This window comes from Triturus cristatus, chromosome 1_2, assembly GCF_964204655.1.
Source record: "Triturus cristatus chromosome 1_2, aTriCri1.1, whole genome shotgun sequence".
Classification (NCBI taxonomy): domain Eukaryota; kingdom Metazoa; phylum Chordata; class Amphibia; order Caudata; family Salamandridae; genus Triturus; species Triturus cristatus.
In genome coordinates, this window is record NC_140580.1 from 466,281,121 (window position 1) to 466,302,009 (window position 20,889).

The 20,889-nt window shown below is 46.0% G+C and overlaps 1 protein-coding gene across 1 annotated transcript in view; it reads right to left on the reverse strand.

Annotated features, from left to right (window-relative positions):
• The window catches only part of LOC146867498 (gamma-aminobutyric acid receptor subunit pi-like), a 624,891-nt gene that overhangs the window by 132,217 nt on the left and 471,785 nt on the right, over positions 1-20,889 (reverse strand). The window lies entirely within an intron of this gene.

Below are 20,889 nucleotides of genomic sequence, written 5' to 3' on the forward strand. Positions count from 1 at the left end.
GCCTGCCAAAAGGTTTATTTTACAATGTCAAATTGGTAGTTTAAAACTGCACACAGGATGCAGTGGCAGGCCTGAGATGTGGTTTTCAAGGACTAAAGTGGGTGACACTATAAGTGCTGCCAGCCCAGTAGTAATATTTAATTGATAGGCCCTGGCTACATATAGTATCACTTTAGTAAGGACTTATAAGTAAGTTAAATGTGCCAATTGAATGTAAGCCAGTTTTACCATGTTTAAAGTAGAGAGCACAAGACCTTTAACATTGGTTAACAGTAGTGAAGTGCACAGAGCCAACAAATGTCAGCAAAAGTAGCAGAGAATAAAAAGGTTTGGGGAAAGACCACACCAAAGGCTATCAGGTCTGACACAGTTGAAAAGTTCTGACGCAACAATATGGCAAACTTTAAAATATAAAAACTGAAATCCTCGATCTGAAACATTTTGTATAAGCAATTAACAGCCTGTTTAAATATTAAAATTGTGTGAGAAATTGGGTAGTTGGTAAAAAGGGGTGTAAACTCTGATCAAGCAACAGCCACAATCCCTTGCAGGGTGAACTACAAAAAGTCGCTAAATTAACATGTGCTTAACTCTGGCTGGCTTGGCACAAAGAGCGGTCAGACCTAACTTAGAAGCAATGTGTAAAGTATTTATGCAGTACACAAACAGTAATAAAGTGAAAAAATGACAAAATTAAAATCTGATACAAATTTAGAAAAATTGAGTAAACGTTCATAACGTATTTGACACTTAAATAAAGAAATCCAATCAGATACACCTGAGATATTATTTTTTTAAGATTTTAGTAAAAAGGCTATGGGTGGAAAATGCCAACTTTCTAAAAGGGGGCATTTTTTAAATTCTAATGAAAAATCTGACTTTTACCATTAAAGCGGCTTTATCATTACAATTTCATAGACACCAAAAATGATATGGCTACCTGCTCCCAATTGGAAATTACAGCTTATTAAATGCAATAAGGAATCCCCAGTGTTATCCTATGGGAGGGACAGGCCTCACAGTAGTGAAAAATTAATTTGGGAGTTTTTCTCTACCAGGATACGTAAGCCCTAAAGGTACATGTCCCACATTTTAATTACAGAGCACCAAGCCCTATGGGGTACTTAAGGCCTACCTTGGCGTGACTTATATGTAATGAAAGGAGTTTAGAGCTTGACAAGGGGTTCAAACGCCAAGTTGACATGGCAGTTTAGCACTGCATTCTGGCTGAAATGGCAGGCATGAGACATGTTTTAAAGTGCTACTTAAGTGGGTGGCACAATAAGTGCTGCAGGCCCACTGGTAGAATTTAATTCACAGGCCCTGGGTATATGGTATACCATTCTACAGGGGACTTACAGGTAAATGAAATATGCCAAATGGGTAGAAGCCAATTTAACCACATTTCAGGGGAGTGAGCAGAAACACGCTAATACTAGTTAGCAGTGGTAAAGTGCGCAGCGCCCTAAGGCCAATTAAACTAAGTTTAGCAAAATGGAGAAGGAGAGGCAAAAAGTTTGGGGGAAGACCACCCTAAGACTGACAGGGCTGAACCCAAAAGTGAGTTCCAAGGAAGTATGGCCTCAGCTTCTTCAGTGCCCAGACCACAGCAAAGGCTTCTCTCTTGATAGCACTCCACCGCTGTTCCCTGGGAAGTAGCCTCCTAGAGGTGAAAGCTACAGGTTGGTCTAGGCCCTCCTCATTTTTCTGTGATAGACCAGCCCATTAAGCACGCTCTGAGCAATGAATTTGGACAATAAATTCCTGAGAAAAGTCAGGGGGCTTGAGCGCAGGAACTGTGCACATGCACTGTTTTAGGGAGTCAAAGGCTTTCTGACAGGCCTGTGTCCAGATCACCTTCTTGGGCTGCTTCTTAGAAATGAGCTCAGTCAAGGGGGCATCAATGGAACCATATTCCTTGCCAAACCTCTGGTGGTACCCAGTGAGTCCCAGGAAGGCTATCACTTCTGTTTGAATCTTTGGGGGCTCTCAGGTAAGGATAGTCTCTATTTTGGGCTGGAGGAGCTGCACCTTATCTCACCCACAAAATATCCTAAGTACACCACAGATCCCCTGCCCTATATAGCACTTGCTGGCCTTGATATTCAGGCCTGCTTGTTGCAGGGCCTGAAGCACTTCCTGAAGGCGAAATGAGTGGCCTTGCCAGTGCTGATGAATACAGCTATATGATCTAAGTAAACAGCACTGAAGGCCTCCATCCCAGCTAAGACCTGGTTCACCAGCCTCTGGAAGTTGGCTGGGGCATTCTTGAGTATGAAGGGCATCACTTTAAACTGAAAGTGGCCCTCTGGGATGGAGAAGGCTGACCTTACTTTAGCCCCCTCAGTCAGGGCAATCTGCCAGGACTCTGAAGTCAACTAAAAAATGGTCAGGAACTTGGCAGACCCTGACCTATCAATTAGCTCATCCGCTCGGGGGATGGGGTGTACATCAGTCTTGGTGACTGAGTTAAGTCCCCTGTAGTCAACACAGAACCTGAGTTGTGAGGTGGGGCCGCCTTTTGTGCCAGCACCACTAGGCTGGACCATCGACTACTGGAGGGCTCAGTGACCACCAGTTCCAGCATCTTTTATGCTGACCCTAAACTTGTCAGACAGCCTGTACATTTTATTTTTTTAATTCAGGCTCTCTGCAGTGTCTATATCATGGGTACACAAGTGTGTAAGCCCAGAAGTGAGGGAAAATAGAGAGGCAAACTGTTCCAGTACCTGGCAACAGTCCTTCTGCTGCTCTGGGGTCAGGGTAGGGGAGAGGTTGACACCCTACACTGACACATTCTTCTCTGTAGATGACAGGATATCAGGGAGAGGTTCACTCTTCTCCTCCCCATCATCTGTCACGTAATGGTGACCTCAGACCTCGCATAATGTGGTTTGAGGCAGTTGAGATGGTCTGGAAGAGTCCAAGGCTCCCTTGGTTCCATAACAACACACTCTGCCCAGGTTGGAATTCCACCATGATAGCCGTTTGCTCATACTATTGCTTCATTACCTCCTAGCTAACGTCCTAGTTCTCAGAAGCCTTTATCCAGAACTTGCCCATCAGGTTTCAGAGGGCTAGCATGTAGCTAACCACGTCACGTGTGGGGGGGTTCTTGGGACAGACTGAGAGATCCCCTTACATGATGGCCATACAAAGTTCAAATGGGCTTAATCCCATTCCTTTCTGTGGCACCACTCTGTAAGCAAAAAAGCCGGCATGGTAAGAGGATGTCTCACTTCTGCCTCATGAGCTCAGGCAGGCCCATAATCATGTCTTTAAGGGTCGTGTTGAACCTTTCACCAAACCCATTGGTTTGTGGATGGTAGGATGTGGAGAACTTATAGGTAACCCCACACTCCTTCCACATACACTTCATGTACACAGACATAAAGTTGATGCCCCTTTCTGATTGCACTTCTTTGGGGAAATCTGCTCTGGTGAAAATCCCCATCAGTGCCCTAGCCATTACAGGTGAAGTCACGGACCTCAGGGAAATGGCCTCTGGGTACCTATTGGCATAGTCCGCCAAGCCTAGGATAAACCTTTTGACTATGGCTGTCTTGGGGTCCAAGGGTCCAACAATATCAATTACCACCCTCTCAAAGTGTGTATCAACAACAGGCATGGGAGTCAGGGGAACTTTCCATGAGCCTGACAGGTGAGACAAGTCCTACAGAAAGCATAAATTGTTGTCTTAATCTGGGTCCAATAGAAGTGGAGGAAAAGCCTGGCAAAGTTATTTACCTGCCCCAGATGTCCTGCCAGGAGTATCTCATGATCCAAATCCCAGTTGGAAGGCCCTATAACACTGAAGTACTATAGCACACAAGTTGACCGATGCTCAGGAGCCTTAGTTTCACTATATAAGAAATCATTTTCCAACTATATGAGGTGATCTCCAGAGGTGTCACCAGCTGCCTGGGCTTCGGCTTGCTGCCACAGGCCCTCTAAGATCAGACATTCCTTTTGACCTTTGAAGAACTTCACTCTAGTGGGTCCCCTTCTACTTGTCATCCAAGAAGTTTGGCAGATCACCAAGGGATGGCAATGTCCTTTCCAGTAGGCTCCAGGTCAGCCCCCTCCAGTGCACCATCTACCCGTGATCAGGCTATTTAAGGGCTGGTTTCACATGCCCCTTGCCCGTCCCTTTCCTAGCAGCTGTCTGGGTCATTCTTTCAGGATCCAGACTTTCTTGACTCCCCTCCTGGCAGCCATGGATTTGATGCTCGCCCAGATCCACTCTGCAACACTAACATTTCCAGGTGTGACCTGAGTTCCACTTACTTGTAGGCAGTTTGCTCCAGGTCATTCCCTAACAGACAATCCACAGGCATAGGAGGGCTCATAACAACTTTCAGAAGACCTTAGACACCCACCCACTCAAAGGAAACAAGAGCCACAGGGTAGTGGCTCTACCGGTTGTCTGCTACCACAACCTGGTGGAATGTATTGGGTATCACCTGCTGTGAGGATAACAGATGACACTTGACAGTAGTCATACTGGCTCCTGTGTCTGTCAGAGACCCCAACTTCTGCCCATTGATGGTGAACCACTGACTATACTTTGAAGTATTGGCGGGCATGTGGACTTTTGTTACAATCTCTGTGTCACCCAGAGACACTAGGGTAACCTCACTAGTCTCCCCCACACTAACTGGGGCGATCTCCTCCCCAAGCCCTGCACTGACCATTCCCTGTGACTGCCAACCACTGGGGGGCAGTACCATCTTGGAGCACTTGGCATTTCCCTTGACATGCCCATACTGATAGCACTCATAGAATTTAGGGATAAACTTTCCAGTTTTTTGATCTATGAAGCTTTTTTCAGATGAACAGATTGGGATTGGGACAACTTCCCATGTGAACTGTTTTAGGGACCTTGAGAGAATTCCTTGGTTTTATTTTTACCTTCCCCCTTTTTCTTCTGTTGACAACCCTGACCACACTGTTTGAAGCTCCCCCTGATGCCTTTTTAGACACTCTGGTGCTGACCCAGAGGTCTGCCTCCTCAGCAAGCTCCCTGGAATCAGTAAGTCTGTTGTCCACTAGGTGTTGTTGCAGCTCTGTAAATACAACTATTGAGCATGTGCTCCCTCATAACTAGGTTGCACAGCAAAGTAACATCTTCTACTTTGCTGCCCCTCACCCAGGCCTTCTATGCCTTACTGGCATAATCTAGAAAGTCTACCCAGGACTAGTGTGGGAGCTTGTGGCTGTCCCTGAACCTCCGATGGTACTTCTCAGGGTCAGCCCAAACTTAACAGCAAAGATTGCCTTCAAGTGGGCATACCTAGTCTGATCCTCTGTCTCGAGAGTTAGGAGTGGTTTCCTCCCCAAGATGGGCATGTTTTTCCACAGGCTACCCCACCCCCAATATTCCTCTTGGACCTTGTGTACACTGACTGCAATTTCAAAAGCAGCAAACCACTTGTCTATATTACCTCTCACCACATAGTTAGGCACCAGCTCTTGTGGTATGTAGACTCTCACCTCTCCAGAAGACACTGTTGGAATACTGCCACCATCACTGTTGGGTCTTGAAGGATGCATTGCCTTTAGCCCCAGCTCTGTCCTGTTCTTTTCATGCTCCAACAGAAGCTTTTTTCTCAGGCTTCTCCTTTGCCAAGGCCCTCTCGGCCTCTGCCTTCTCCGTTTTAGCCTCTAGCCTTAACATGGCCAGCTCCAGCTTGAGTTTCCTCTCCTCCCTCTTGTCCTCCAACTTCTCTGGTGACAGGTCTCTGGAAGACGCACCGCTCCATGCCCATCCTGCATATCCTGGAACCTTTTGGGGGGAAATGGGGCCCTTCCTGCAGCTCAGGGTTCCTTTCTGGGTCCTCATCCTCACCTTCATTAAAATCCAGGTCCCTCTCAGGGTAATACTCCACTGTTTCTGCTTGCAACCTTTTGGCTTCCTAATAGGCCCTGAGGGCTATCTGTAGATCCAGTTTGGAAGCTTTCCTGCTCACAATCAGCCTCCCCTCTCCTTACAGAGCCATTGTCATGCAAGCTTGGTGAGAGTGTCAACATTAATCAGCTCCATCTCCATGGTAGTAGAGGAGGGTAGGGTCATTTAAATTTAGAAAAAATTAAAAGAGCCAATGGAGACTAAGGAGAACGTAAAAAGGCTCAAGTTGGTATCAAATTATTTACCTGGGATTTTGTGTTACATACATCACTATATGACACTGCACAAACACAAGTCCTGATCCCACTTCAGCCACCAGTATGAGAAGTTGGGTTGTTGGTTGACTGGGTTTTGAGCCCTGGTCAAGCAACAGCCACAAATGCTTGCAGGGTGAACCTCAAAGAGTCACTAAATTAACCTGTGTTTAACCCATGGGTAACTTGGGACAAAGAGCAGTCAGGCCTAACTTAATGTGTGAAGTATTTATGCCGCACACAAACAGCCATAAAGTGGAAACGCAACACAAAAAAAATCCAAAACCAATTTAGTACATTTTATTAAAGTTATGAAGCCAAAGCCACAAAAATCCAATCTTTAGAACCGGAGAAATAAATGTTTAAAATGTTTTGGAAAAATAGTGCCAAAAAACACAAAGGACCTAATATGGATATCTGGTTGTGCTGGACTGAGTCATGGTCACAAGATCAGGCTGACCGCGATGGAGCACAGGTCAGCAGCAGTCATCAGGATAGGCCCACTGAAGTTTTACTTTGTCAAATCCATGTCAAGAGTCCCGTTCACAGTGAATGGGGCAGCGAGGAGTAGACTGAGCATTGCTGAAAGGGCTGGAGTAGCACGAAGAGCAGACCAACTATCGAAGATGGGAGTTGCAGGAACTTAGCACTAGCTGTTCCAACGAGCGGTCAATGCTGCAGGGTGAAGGGATCTTGCTGTTCCAAATTTCGCATTGAATTGCGGTGCTAGTAGAAGTTGTGGCGTGAACAGGCTCATTCGCTATCATGAAGAGTTCAAAAGCTTGAAAGCAGGTCTTTGAGCCACATCAAGAGTCGAGCACCTGAGGGACAGCACTTGGGGTCAGGAACCCACTTTAACAGGGTCCCGGAGCTGTTGCTGGATGTTGGGGAGCTGTTTATGTTCCTGGGGCTCAGATCTGATGGCCAGGAGACTAGCCCTTGGAGTCACTCTGATGTCTGGAGTTTAAGGGTGAAGTTGCAGGTCCAGTTCTCTTCTCAAACAGTCAAGAGGGCATCAGGCATCAGGGCAGAATAGCAGGGCAGCAGTTCTTTCAGAGAAGCAGTCCAGCAGAGTGCCCGTCCTTTTAGCAGTACAGCAGTCCTTCTTTCTGGCAGAGTATTGACAGGTCTAGAAGTGTACTGGAGAGTTGGTATATGAGGTACTACTTTTATACCCAAGCGCCCTTGTTCTGGAAGGTTAGAGAAGCTTCTAGACAATGACTTTGAAGTGCACTGAATTTCCTTTCTCCCCAGCCATGGTTCCAAGCTGCCTGCTGTGACAATAAGGAGGTGATAGATTCTTTGTGTGACGATAGAGCTATCCCTATGCAGTTGCACGTAGGGCTATACTCAACTCCGTACCTCATCCTGACAGCAGATGGCCCATCCAGGCACTCCAAATCCCTCCATTTTTTGACTGTCTGGGAAGAATTTGCAACGTCTGTCAGTTACACTCCGCCATATGAACAAAGGCAGGCTACAGGCAAAAAAGGGCTAAGGCTGGAAAATGCCAACTTTCTAAAAGGGGGCATTTTTTAAATTCTACTGAAAAATCTGTCTTTACCATTAAAGAGGCTTTATCATTACAGTTTCACAGACACCAAACATGATATAGCTACCTGCTCCCAATTGGATATTACAGCTTATTAAATGTAATAAGGAATGCCCTATATTATTCTATATGAGGGGTAGGCCTTAGAGTGGTGAAAAATGAATTTGAAAGTTTTTTGCTACCTGGACATATAAACCTTAAAGGTGCATGTGCCACCTTTTACTTATACAGCAGCCCGCCCTATGGGCTGCTTAGGGTCTACCTTAGGGGTGACTTATAAGTAATAGAAAATAAAAGGAGAGTTTAAGCTTTGGTAAGGGAGCTTGAATGGCAAGTTGACATGGCAGTTTAACTCTGCATTCAGGCTGCAATGGCAGGACTAGGATATGTTTTGAAATGCTGCTTAAGTGGGACACACAATAAGTGCTGCAGGTCCACTGTTAACATTTAATTTACAGACCCTTGGTATATAATATACCACTCTACAAGGAACTTACATGTAAATTAAATTTGCCAATTAGGTAGAAGCCAATTTATCCAGTTTAAGGGGATTGTGCACAAGCACTTTAGCACAGGTTAGAAGTGGTAAAGGGCACAGAGTCCTAAGGCCAACAAAAATAATTTTAATAAAAAAGTTAAGAAGAGGCATATTGGGGGAAGACCCTTCTAAGGCTGACATGTCTAACATAAAGTATTAATACTCATAAGATGTGCATTTAGATCTGGTTTGGTAGCATAAAACGAACTGATCAAGACTGTGATTATTGTGTAATTGTAATACTCTCTGAGAGCGCAGAAGAATGTAGAGTAACACCGGACTCCCACTTGTCATATCATACCTATTATTTATTCTGTTTTTGCATTGAACTCTGGCTTTAATAACATTATTTCAAAGCAATTCTAAACAAGGCATTTTGGAGACAATAGCTACACTGGCTACCAGACTTTGGCACAGAAAAAAACATAACAGTGGTCACCAAACCCCCAATTCCAAGGACACTAAAATTGCAGCCCGGCCAGCCAAATGTTCTATATAACAAGTACGTGTAATAAAGGTAAGCAGCATCTTTCTACTTCAGAGATTACATTCTGTTTTTTACGGAGAGAGAACCTGCTTCACAAAAGCTGTTTCAAAATGCAAGTCTGATTTACACCTTGAATATTTATTATGAATTTATGCCTGAATCACAAAATATGAAGCAGGTGTTAAAGCATGCAATACATACTCCTGAGGAAGCTATACAGCTGTAATTGTGATCTCAAATTAGACCAATGGGCGTTCCCAGTAGCAAGTAAAACCCCACGCAAATGCGATAAACGACTTCTCAATTCATACTTAGAGACTCATTACACGTCCCTTGATGTGATAAACCCACAGCTGGGATTCCTGGAGCCTTCCAGTAAATCCAAGGTGTGTTATTAAAGCACGATTGCAAGTTAGATGCCTTTGAATAGGAGGGTGACACAAGGAAGCGGTGTTCACAGGCTGTTTTCCCTATGTTTTCCTCTCATTCCAGGGACATATCCCTTTGCACACTTCTACATGTGTTTTTTCTGGCAAATGCTGCACAGGGACAACAAGTCGGAATTATGGTGTTCCCACATAATTTGCAAGCCTGGTTCGATCAGTAACACCTGTTACCAGCCAAATCAGTTTTACTACAGAGTTGGAATGAGGCCCTCATTGATGATTCCTATTCAAGAATGGATGCATAGGCCACACTGACCAAGGTGTAAGTGCTGATAAAAATAAGGGAAAGTGCATCAATTCCTCCATTTGTCATATCAGGGAGCCTTTCTAGGGTACCATGAAAATAAGGCTGAAAGAAAAAAATCATAACTTAAAATGAAAGATTTTAAAAGGTTCTGACCTTGACCATGCTTGCTTTTCATTTTAGACAAGGCTGTGTACTGGTCCCATTCCTTTTCCTGCTGTACATTAAGGAGCCTGAGGAACATCTGTATAGTGCAGGAAAGGACATCCCAAGGATGGGTTCATGTTTAGTCCCCGTTTTATGCAGACAATGTGGTTTAAATAGAAAGAACAGCTCATGGCCTCCAATTACGTTTAGGTGCTTTCAACATATTCCTGGGCAATCTGGGACTAAGGACGAATCTTAATAAATCTTTTTATAATGAAGTGTGGTCCCAAAATAGCTCAAATTTATGCTGGGTGGCTCAAAAATTGCCAAGGTTTCCCACTACACATATCTGGGTATACTGGTAGATATTGCTTTCAACTGGAAGTATTTGATGAGTGTTAGATCATTACAATTTCAAAGATCTACAGAGGCTGTTTTATGATTTGCTAAATCACCATGGCATAAAGCAGCGGGGTCTTTGGGCCACATGCATCATTGTAAATTGCGGTCGCAAAGGGGCAGATTAGCAGAATCTGCCCTTTTGCGACCGCAATGTTTGCATTTGGGATTCATCATTCCAAATGGAAAAAATCGCTATTTAAGTAATCGCTAAAATTGCGAATACTTAAATTGCGATTTCATGTAGGGAATCGCTAATTGCGATTCCCTAAATGCAATGCAACAACCCCCCAAAAAATACGATTTCGCAATTAAGAAACGCAAATTACCATCAATTCAAAGTTGATGGTAATTTGCGAGAACTTTGAAAAATGCACACAAGTGCATTTTTGAAACTTCTATGTTGCACACATACATGTCCTTGGGGCATGTGTGTGTGCAATATGTGTTGAAATTGCAATTTCAGAGGTGCATCAGGGTGTCCTTTTGGCACCCTTGCCCTCATGAAATTGAATGTGCAATTTGCAAGTACGTATTTGGTACTCCCAAATTGCGCATGCAATTCTCTAGAGGCCCATAGGAATGAATAGGAAGCAATTCATTTTTGCGAATCGCGATTTGAAAGTCTCAAGTAAGGAATGTTTAGGAATCGCAAATTTTTTTGCGATTCTTACATGCATAAGCATTTGCGATTCCTAAATTGCGATTTCTTAAAAATCGCAATTTAGGATTTGCAAATGTTTTTGCAGGGAGATCCTGACTGTCTGCCTGACCCTAGATAACTCATTAGTTATCCCCTGGCTGCAATATATAAAGCAGAGCTTTAATGAGCTCAGCCTTCCAGAATTTGTTTCCAACCAATCTGATACTGTCAGCTGGTCCGTGTAAAAAGTAAAAGAGCTCTTTTTTAGGGACAATAAGGGGCATATTATCAAGCACGGCGTTAAAATTATCGCCGCTTTAGCGGCAGAAAACTGCCGCTAAAGTGGGTTGCGGTTGTTTATAAAAATGGCTCCCTCGAGCTTTGAGCTGACGAGCTCCTGGACGACGCACCTGCGTGCCTGAGTGGGCACTGAGGCCCTTGACGGTTGCTTGGCGGCCCTCTCTTCCACCCCTAACTATTTTCTCTACTGAGGAGGGAAGTTATCCCGAAACCCGAGCCATTTCTCGGGCGATATTTTAAAACCCGGGACATGTATCGGGTCTAGAGATTATCAACAAGTACTTACTTGCACCCACTGGGGTGAGCCACTTAAGAACTTCATGCACCAGCTTCCCATGGGGCGAGCCGGAGGAGGAGCTAGCGGTGTGCGCTCCATTGCGGTTGTTTATAAAAATGGCTCCCTCGAGCTTTGAGCTGACGAGCTCCTGGACGACGCACCTGCGTGCCTGTGTGGGCACTGAGGCCCTTGACGGTTGCTTGGCGGCCCTCTCTTCCACCCCTAACTATTTTCTCTACTGAGGAGGGAAGTTATCCCGAAACCCGAGCCATGTCTCGGGCGATATTTTAAAACCCGGGACATGTATCGGGTCTAGAGATTATCAACAAGTACTTACTTGCACCCACTGGGGTGAGCCACTTAAGAACTTCATGCACCAGCTTCCCATGGGGCGACCCGGAGGAGGAGCTAGCGGTGTGCGCTCCATTGCGGTTGTTTATAAAAATGGTCTCCCTCGAGCTTTGAGCTGACGAGCTCCTGGACGACGCACCTGCGTGCCTGTGTGGGCACTGAGGCCCTTGACGGTTGCTTGGCGGCCCTCTCTTCCACCCCTAATTATTTTCTCTACTGAGGAGGGAAGTTATCCCGAAACCCGAGCCATGTCTAGGGCGATATTTTAAAACCCGGGACATGTATCGGGTCTAGAGATTATCAACAAGTACTTACTTGCACCCACTGGGGTGAGCCACTTAAGAACTTCATGCACCAGCTTCCCATGGGGCGACCCGGAGGAGGAGCTAGCGGTGTGCGCTCCATTGCGGTTGTTTATAAAAATGGCTCCCTCGAGCTTTGAGCTGGCGAGCTCCTGGACGACGCACCTGCGTGCCTGTGTGGGCACTGAGGCCCTTGACGGTTGCTTGGCGGCCCTCTCTTCCACCCCTAACTATTTTCTCTACTGAGGAGGGAAGTTATCCCGAAACCCGAGCCATGTCTCGGGCGATATTTTAAAACCCGGGACATGTATCGGGTCTAGAGATTATCAACAAGTACTTACTTGCACCCACTGGGGTGAGCCACTTAAGAACTTCATGCACCAGCTTCCCATGGGGCGACCCGGAGGAGGAGCTAGCGGTGTGCGCTCCATTGCGGTTGTTTATAAAAATGGCTCCCTCGAGCTTTGAGCTGACGAGCTCCTGGACGACGCACCTGCGTGCCTGTGTGGGCACTGAGGCCCTTGACGGTTGCTTGGCGGCCCTCTCTTCCACCCCTAACTATTTTCTCTACTGAGGAGGGAAGTTATCCCGAAACCCGAGCCATGTCTCGGGCGATATTTTAAAACCCGGGACATGTATCGGGTCTAGAGATTATCAACAAGTACTTACTTGCACCCACTGGGGTGAGCCACTTAAGAACTTCATGCACCAGCTTCCCATGGGGCGACCCGGAGGAGGAGCTAGCGGTGTGCGCTCCATTGCGGTTGTTTATAAAAATGGCTCCCTCGAGCTTTGAGCTGACGAGCTCCTGGACGACGCACCTGCGTGGGCACTGAGGCCCTTGACGGTTGCTTGGCGGCCCTCTCTTCCACCCCTAACTATTTTCTCTACTGAGGAGGGAAGTTATCCCGAAACCCGAGCCATGTCTCGGGTGATATTTTAAAACCCGGGACATGTATCGGGTCTAGAGATTATCAACAAGTACTTACTTGCACCCACTGGGGTGAGCCACTTAAGAACTTCATGCACCAGCTTCCCATGGGGCGACCCGGAGGAGGAGCTAGCGGTGTGCGCTCCATTGCGGTTGTTTATAAAAATGGTCTCCCTCGAGCTTTGAGCTGACGAGCTCCTGGACGACGCACCTGCGTGCCTGTGTGGGCACTGAGGCCCTTGACGGTTGCTTGGCGGCCCTCTCTTCCACCCCTAATTATTTTCTCTACTGAGGAGGGAAGTTATCCCGAAACCCGAGCCATGTCTAGGGCGATATTTTAAAACCCGGGACATGTATCGGGTCTAGAGATTATCAACAAGTACTTACTTGCACCCACTGGGGTGAGCCACTTAAGAACTTCATGCACCAGCTTCCCATGGGGCGACCCGGAGGAGGAGCTAGCGGTGTGCGCTCCATTGCGGTTGTTTATAAAAATGGCTCCCTCGAGCTTTGAGCTGACGAGCTCCTGGACGACGCACCTGCGTGCCTGTGTGGGCACTGAGGCCCTTGACGGTTGCTTGGCGGCCCTCTCTTCCACCCCTAACTATTTTCTCTACTGAGGAGGGAAGTTATCCCGAAACCCGAGCCATGTCTCGGGCGATATTTTAAAACCCGGGACATGTATCGGGTCTAGAGATTATCAACAAGTACTTACTTGCACCCACTGGGGTGAGCCACTTAAGAACTTCATGCACCAGCTTCCCATGGGGCGACCCGGAGGAGGAGCTAGCGGTGTGCGCTCCATTGCGGTTGTTTATAAAAATGGCTCCCTCGAGCTTTGAGCTGACGAGCTCCTGGACGACGCACCTGCGTGCCTGTGTGGGCACTGAGGCCCTTGACGGTTGCTTGGCGGCCCTCTCTTCCACCCCTAACTATTTTCTCTACTGAGGAGGGAAGTTATCCCGAAACCCGAGCCATGTCTCGGGCGATATTTTAAAACCCGGGACATGTATCGGGTCTAGAGATTATCAACAAGTACTTACTTGCACCCACTGGGGTGAGCCACTTAAGAACTTCATGCACCAGCTTCCCATGGGGCGACCCGGAGGAGGAGCTAGCGGTGTGCGCTCCATTGCGGTTGTTTATAAAAATGGCTCCCTCGAGCTTTGAGCTGACGAGCTCCTGGACGACGCACCTGCGTGCCTGTGTGGGCACTGAGGCCCTTGACGGTTGCTTGGCGGCCCTCTCTTCCACCCCTAACTATTTTCTCTACTGAGGAGGGAAGTTATCCCGAAACCCGAGCCATGTCTCGGGCGATATTTTAAAACCCGGGACATGTATCGGGTCTAGAGATTATCAACAAGTACTTACTTGCACCCACTGGGGTGAGCCACTTAAGAACTTCATGCACCAGCTTCCCATGGGGCGACCCGGAGGAGGAGCTAGCGGTGTGCGCTCCATTGCGGTTGTTTATAAAAATGGCTCCCTCGAGCTTTGAGCTGACGAGCTCCTGGACGACGCACCTGCGTGCCTGTGTGGGCACTGAGGCCCTTGACGGTTGCTTGGCGGCCCTCTCTTCCACCCCTAACTATTTTCTCTACTGAGGAGGGAAGCTATCCCGAAACCCGAGCCATGTCTCGGGCGATATTTTAAAACCCGGGACATGTATCGGGTCTAGAGATTATCAACAAGTACTTACTTGCACCCACTGGGGTGAGCCACTTAAGAACTTCATGCACCAGCTTCCCATGGGGCGACCCGGAGGAGGAGCTAGCGGTGTGCGCTCCATTGCGGTTGTTTATAAAAATGTCTCCCTCGAGCTTTGAGCTGACGAGCTCCTGGACGACGCACCTGCGTGCCTGTGTGGGCACTGAGGCCCATGACGGTTGCTTGGCGGCCCTCTCTTCCACCCCTAACTATTTTCTCTAATGAGGAGGGAAGTTATCCCGAAACCCGAGCCATGTCTCGGGCGATATTTTAAAACCCGGGACATGTATCGGGTCTAGAGATTATCAACAAGTACTTACTTGCACCCACTGGGGTGAGCCACTTAAGAACTTCATGCACCAGCTTCCCATGGGGCGACCCGGAGGAGGAGCTAGCGGTGTGCGCTCCATTGCGGTTGTTTATAAAAGTGGCGATAATGGGCTTGATAATATGCCGCAGAGAATTTGAATAGAAGCCCATGTTCACACCGGAACATGGGTTTCTATGGGAATTCACAAGGGCATATTATCAAGCCCATTATCGCCGCTTTAGCTGCAGTTAGCGGCGATAATTTTAACGCCGTTTCTTGATTATATGCCCCAAAAATATTGCATCTGTGAATAGGAGTGTCAGTGTAGATGGTTACTCCCAAACAACTCCTACCATGAGTCTAGCACCTGCACTTTATCTCCAAACAATCCCAAAAGAGCATCAAAAACTTCTATTGACCAGATTTCGCCTAAAATCCATTCCTTCGTTCATGGCTTTTCCCACTCAAGGTACTTGGGGCATATTATCAAGAAACGGCGTTCAAATTATTGCCGCTTTTGCGGCAGAAAACTGCCGCTAAAGCGGCGATAATGGGCTTGATAATATGCCCTTGAGAATTCCCATAGAAGCCCATGTTCTGGTGTCAACATGGACTTCTATTGGAATTCTCTCCGGCATATTATCAAGCCCATTATCGCCACTTTAGTGGCAGTTTACTGCCGCTAAAGCGGCGATAATTTTAACGCCGTGCTTGATAATATGCCCCTTGGTTTACCTCATCATCACCTTGTCTTTGCGATGGTACTACCACAAAAACCACAATGCACTTTACCCTTTTCTACCCTTTTTACTACACTTAGAGAAAACGGTTTATTTGCCCAGTGGTTAGATTATTTGAATTCAGGTTTTATGAGCTAGCGTTTCAAAACGTACATAATCTGGGAAACTTTGACATTATATATGCTGTGCTAGATTATATGACAAGCCCAATGCAAACTCGCAGAAAATATTGAGAATATGCTCTCTAATTGTGCTTATCGCCCTTTTTGTAAGATCTGCTGCTACTTTTTATCTTTTCATTCTTATTTATATTATTTGCCCTATGTACGTTAACAGCTTTTATATGTTAGCCTAAGGCACGTTAATTTTGCATCTAGCTTTTTTAGGCTTTCTTCCAAAGATTTAGTTTTAGTTTTTGTCTTAGCAGGAAGGTTCCTTAGTGACAATGATTGTAATATGTTCTGAATGAAATTCATCAAACAGACTTGTTCTGATTTTTTTGTCTTAAGCAGTTTATTTTGTTTTCTTTGTGCATTTTGATATTTGTACTGCGCTCTTTTATAGTCCATGAGCCGAAATAAAGTTATCTGATGATGATGATGACTAAAACATAGGGTTAGGAGAAAAAGCGCATGGGAGACTTTTTGGGAGTAGCATGCATAGCAGAATTTGTTGTTATTATTTATTTTTTAGAATTGTAAATAGAGCAGCCAAGTCCCCAATGGCACTTAAGTGCTGAAGAGGAGATCCAAAACCAAATACATCTCACAAAGGCTCATATAATACAGCCTGCAGGAAACATATGTACTATTATATACATTTTGGTGCATGAATTTTCCAGAGTGCCTCGAATCAAGACCAGGGGCATATTATACATACGGCTCATTTTCCTTGATTGTGCTGGGTACACCTTTTAAAATGTGAGCCCGGCGCAATCAAGGAAAATGTGCCATTTTGAGTGAGTGAATGAACTAACCCCAGGGCAACCATGAACTCAAGCTGCCCTGGGGGCAGCGCATTCATGTGAAAAAAGCAGTGGTTGCCTTGAAGCCGCTCCGTGTTTTCACTGTCTAGGCTACACTGGCCGCACTTTTAAAGGGGATTATATATAAGTGAAAGGTTCACATAACAAGAAAGCAGATACAACGGACAGCTGGAAAGGTGCTAGCAGACATGCAGCGACCACTCACTAGGGCATAGAGGAGGTGGTGGCATGGAAAGAGACCGAGGGGTTTTGCGGCAGACAGTGTCGATTAAGTCATAAATGTACAAGAAGGTGTTAAACAAAAGGAGGTGTTGGTCCAGAGAAGTAAAAAAGTGGGCTGTGTTGCCAAACTAAGAACTACATTATATACATTCAAGGGGATCAGGATGATCGAATAAATGCATACGTATCTATAGCTGTAAAGTTTTCTGAATTAAATGAACTGATGTCAGGTTCAGAAAAGAAATAATTTGCATGTGTTAGCAAGCGTTATCCATGCCGAGCTGTAAAATGACAAAAGCCTTTTACAACTCCAGGCCCAATGTTACACCTTTGGATTGGCAAAGTACTCTCCAAACCAAACCCTGACAAGTGTTTCGCAGTCATTACCACTCTCCGGAGAAGTTTAACTTTCTCCAGACACAAGAGAGCACCCAGTATAAGTCAAAACAATATCCTTACAGGCTTAGCGTGCCACATAAATTGTGCACAAAAGGAAGCTGAAAACTCTGGGTAGTTCCCAAGTTTAAGTGGCCAGCAGCTCCTATATAGACCACCCCACAACACCAACGGCAAAGATTTTAATCATAGGATTAGCACAGTGCCATCCATGCAGAGCTAGAAAGGGACAAAGTCTTTTGCCATTTCTACAGCAAGGTCTTTAAGCATAGGATTAGCAAGTGACATTCAGACCAAGTTGTAAAATGAAAAAAAAGCTTTTACCGATCCAGGCACAGTAGTACAGCTTTGGATTGAAAAGTACCATCCACGTCAACATGGAATGAATACAATAAACCCCTGACATGCATTTTTCTGTCATTACAGCTAAGAGGTTTAGCTTTCTCCTGACACAAGGCAGAACCCAGTATAAGTCAAAACAATACCATTACAGGCTTACAGTGCTGCATAAAGTATGCACAAAAGGAAGCAGAGAACTCTGGGTAGTTCCCAAGTTGAGGAGGAGAGGAGCTCCTATTTATATATATAGAGTACCCTGCAATACCAGCGATACTCTGAATCTGCTCACCTCAAATGTCTGTTTGTCTTGGACAGTTTTTTAAGCACAGGATTAGCACAGCGCTATCCATGCCAAGCCCTAAAGGGACAAAGTATTTTGCCAGTTCTATAGCAAAGTATTTAAACTAAGGGTGGGCGTAGTGGGCGTAGTGGGGCTACGTGAAGCAGCACGTAGTGTGCCCAAATCTACGCACACTACGCGCTTCGCGTAGCCCCACTACGCGCCACCCGCCACCCACCCACCCTACTTTTAAAAGATTAAATTAATTTGTAATAAAGCAAAGTAAAGGCACTTACCTGACGCGCGGCGTCTCCCGGGGCTCCCTCTTCCTGTTTTTCAATTTTCCTGACAAATGCGCATGCGCGGACGCCCGCGCATGCGCATTTCTTGCGAGAAATGCGCATGCGCGGGCGTCCGCGCATGCGCATTAGTCAGGAAAATTGAAAAACAGGAAGAGGGAGCCCCGGGAGACGCCGCGCGTCAGGTAAGTGCCTAATTTCCTTTATTACAAATTAATTTTTTCTTTTAAAAGTACGGCGGGCGGGAGGCGGGTGGTGGGCGGCAGGCAGCTACGCTTCGCCCACGTAGTGTGCGTAGGCGCTGCCTGCTTCGCCTACTTCGAAAACTGCGAAGCAGGCAGCGCTACGTACACTACGTGGGCGAAGCGTAGTGTCGCGCCCAGGGTTAATTTAAACATAGGATTAGCAAGTGCCATCCATGCCAAGCTGTAAAATATCAAATGCCTTTTTACCACTTCACTCACAGTATTGCAGTTTTGGATTAGCAAAATACCATCCAAGCCAACCTGGAATGAATAAAAGCAACCTCTGTCACGTGTTTTGCTGTCATTACAGCCCTTCCGAGCGGTCTACCTTTGTCCAGACACAAGGCAGCACCCAGTATAAGTCAAAACAATACTCTATTGTGCAAAAAAGGAAGCAGAGAGCTCTGGGTAGTTCCCAAGTCTAGGTGGAGAGCAACTCCTATAAAGAGCACCCTACAACTCCAGTGACACTCTGAATCTGCTCACCTTAAATGTTTGTTTTTCTAGCAAAGTTTTTATCATAGTATTAGCACAGTGTCATCCATGCTGAGTTAAAAAGGGACAAAGTCTTTTGCCATGCCTACAGCAAAGTCTTTAAGTATAGGTTTAGCAACTGCCATCCATGCCCAGCTGTAAAATTACAATAGCCTTTTACCACTGCAGGCACAGTATTACATCTTTGGATTGGCAAAGTACCATCCAAGCCAACCTGGAATGAATATAAGCAACCCTGGCACATGTTTCACCAGCCGTGGCCTGTGCAGGTAAGAACAGTGGGGCAGTGAGGCCGGGTGGGTGGGGACTTTGAGAGATGACATAGAGGGAAAATGAAGTATTTATTTAATTTTCCCTTGTGGTCGTCTGCCGAATCCCCCCATCCCGGCCCACCACTCTTACCTGCATAGGCCGCAGCTGTGTTTCACTGTCATTACAGCTCATCAGAGAGGTTTAACTTTGTCCATACAACTGGGAGCACCCAGTATAAGTCAAACCAATACCCTTACAGGCTTAGAGTGCTGCAGAAATATTCCAAAACTGAAGCAGAGAATTCTGGGTAGTTCCCAAGTTTAGGAGGAGAGAAGCTCCTATATGGAGTACTGTACAACACCAGCAGCGCTCTGAATCTGGTCATGTCAAATTTCTTTTGTTCTTGCAGATTTTTTAAGCATAGGATTAGCACAGTGCCATTTATACAGAGCTCTAAAGGGACAAAGGGCCTGATTTGGATGTTGGCGGATCAGGTCTCACCATTGCTGTTTTCAGGACTTCCTGCCCACCTACTTGGCGGTCCGCCTACTGTATTTAGATGTTGGTGGGTGCATGGATGAAAAAACGCCAGAGTCAACCACCTCCGCCAAGATTCTTCATCCGCGTCAATTGCACCATAGGCAGAAGTGGCTGGTGGCGGGACTCCAGCCAAGAGTTCCGCTGAGCTGATTACGATGTGCCTTTCTGTCAAGGCAACTGTGGCAGAAATCCCTCCTATTTTGAGTTGACGGAATCAAAGGAATTGAGGTAAAAACTTACCTTTTTTCCCTACTTCCCATTTCCATCTTTTACAACATCGTCCAGGTCCCTCCTTTGCTGCTCCGACTCCACCACAACGCTAAACGCCTACGTTGTCGCCGAGATCTAAGGTAAGCTGCTAGTACGATTGTCCTGTGTATCGTGTGTTGACATTGCTCCTACATGCAATATGTTTCTTATCTGTAATGCAGTAGTGTTCTTTTTCATCTTGTCAAGTAAATTGAACACACTATTGACACTGAAAAAAATATTTGTTGTTGTGGTGCTTGATGGAGTTGTGCTAGTTGTGCCTGTGGGTGGGCATTAAATAGTGTGTGTATGTTGTGTGAGTGGCATGCAATATGTAACACACAGCGACATAACACCCTGCCCACTTATGTTTTTCATGCAAACATGACATATTTGTATTGACACATTAATAAGTTGTACTTACCAGTCTCCACTGCACCAGGAACTCACTCCATCAGACAACTGCGGCCAGGACACCGAAAGTACAATGGGAACATCTAAATCGGCTTGTTGCAAACCCGCCGGCCTGAAGGCCACGGAGTACTGTTAGCCAGTGGAGAAGACTGCCACCACAGTGGTCTACTGTCCATTGCTGTAGCATCTAAATACAGTGGGCAGACTGCCGCCAGCTCGACTGAGTATTTGGAACCACCACTGCAGCGGGACGTCGGTAGTATCTCCTAGATCTAAATCTGGCCCAAAGAATTTAGTATTTTTCCTCAGCAAACTATTTACGCATAGGAGTAGCAAGTGCCATTCATGTCGAGTTGTGAAATGACTAAAGCTTTTTACCACTCAAGGCACAGTACTACAACTTTAGATTGGCAAAATACCATCCAAGCTAATCTGCAATGATTAAAAGTAGCCTCCGACATGTGTTTTGCTATCATTGCAGCCTTTCAGAGAGATTTAGCTTTGTCCAGACCCAAGGGAGCACTGAAAAAAAGCCAAGACAATAGCCTTTCAGACTTAGGTGCTGAATACCTAATACAAAAAAGAAATCATAAAATTCTGGGTAGTTCCCAAATTTAAGTTGGGAGCACCTAATATA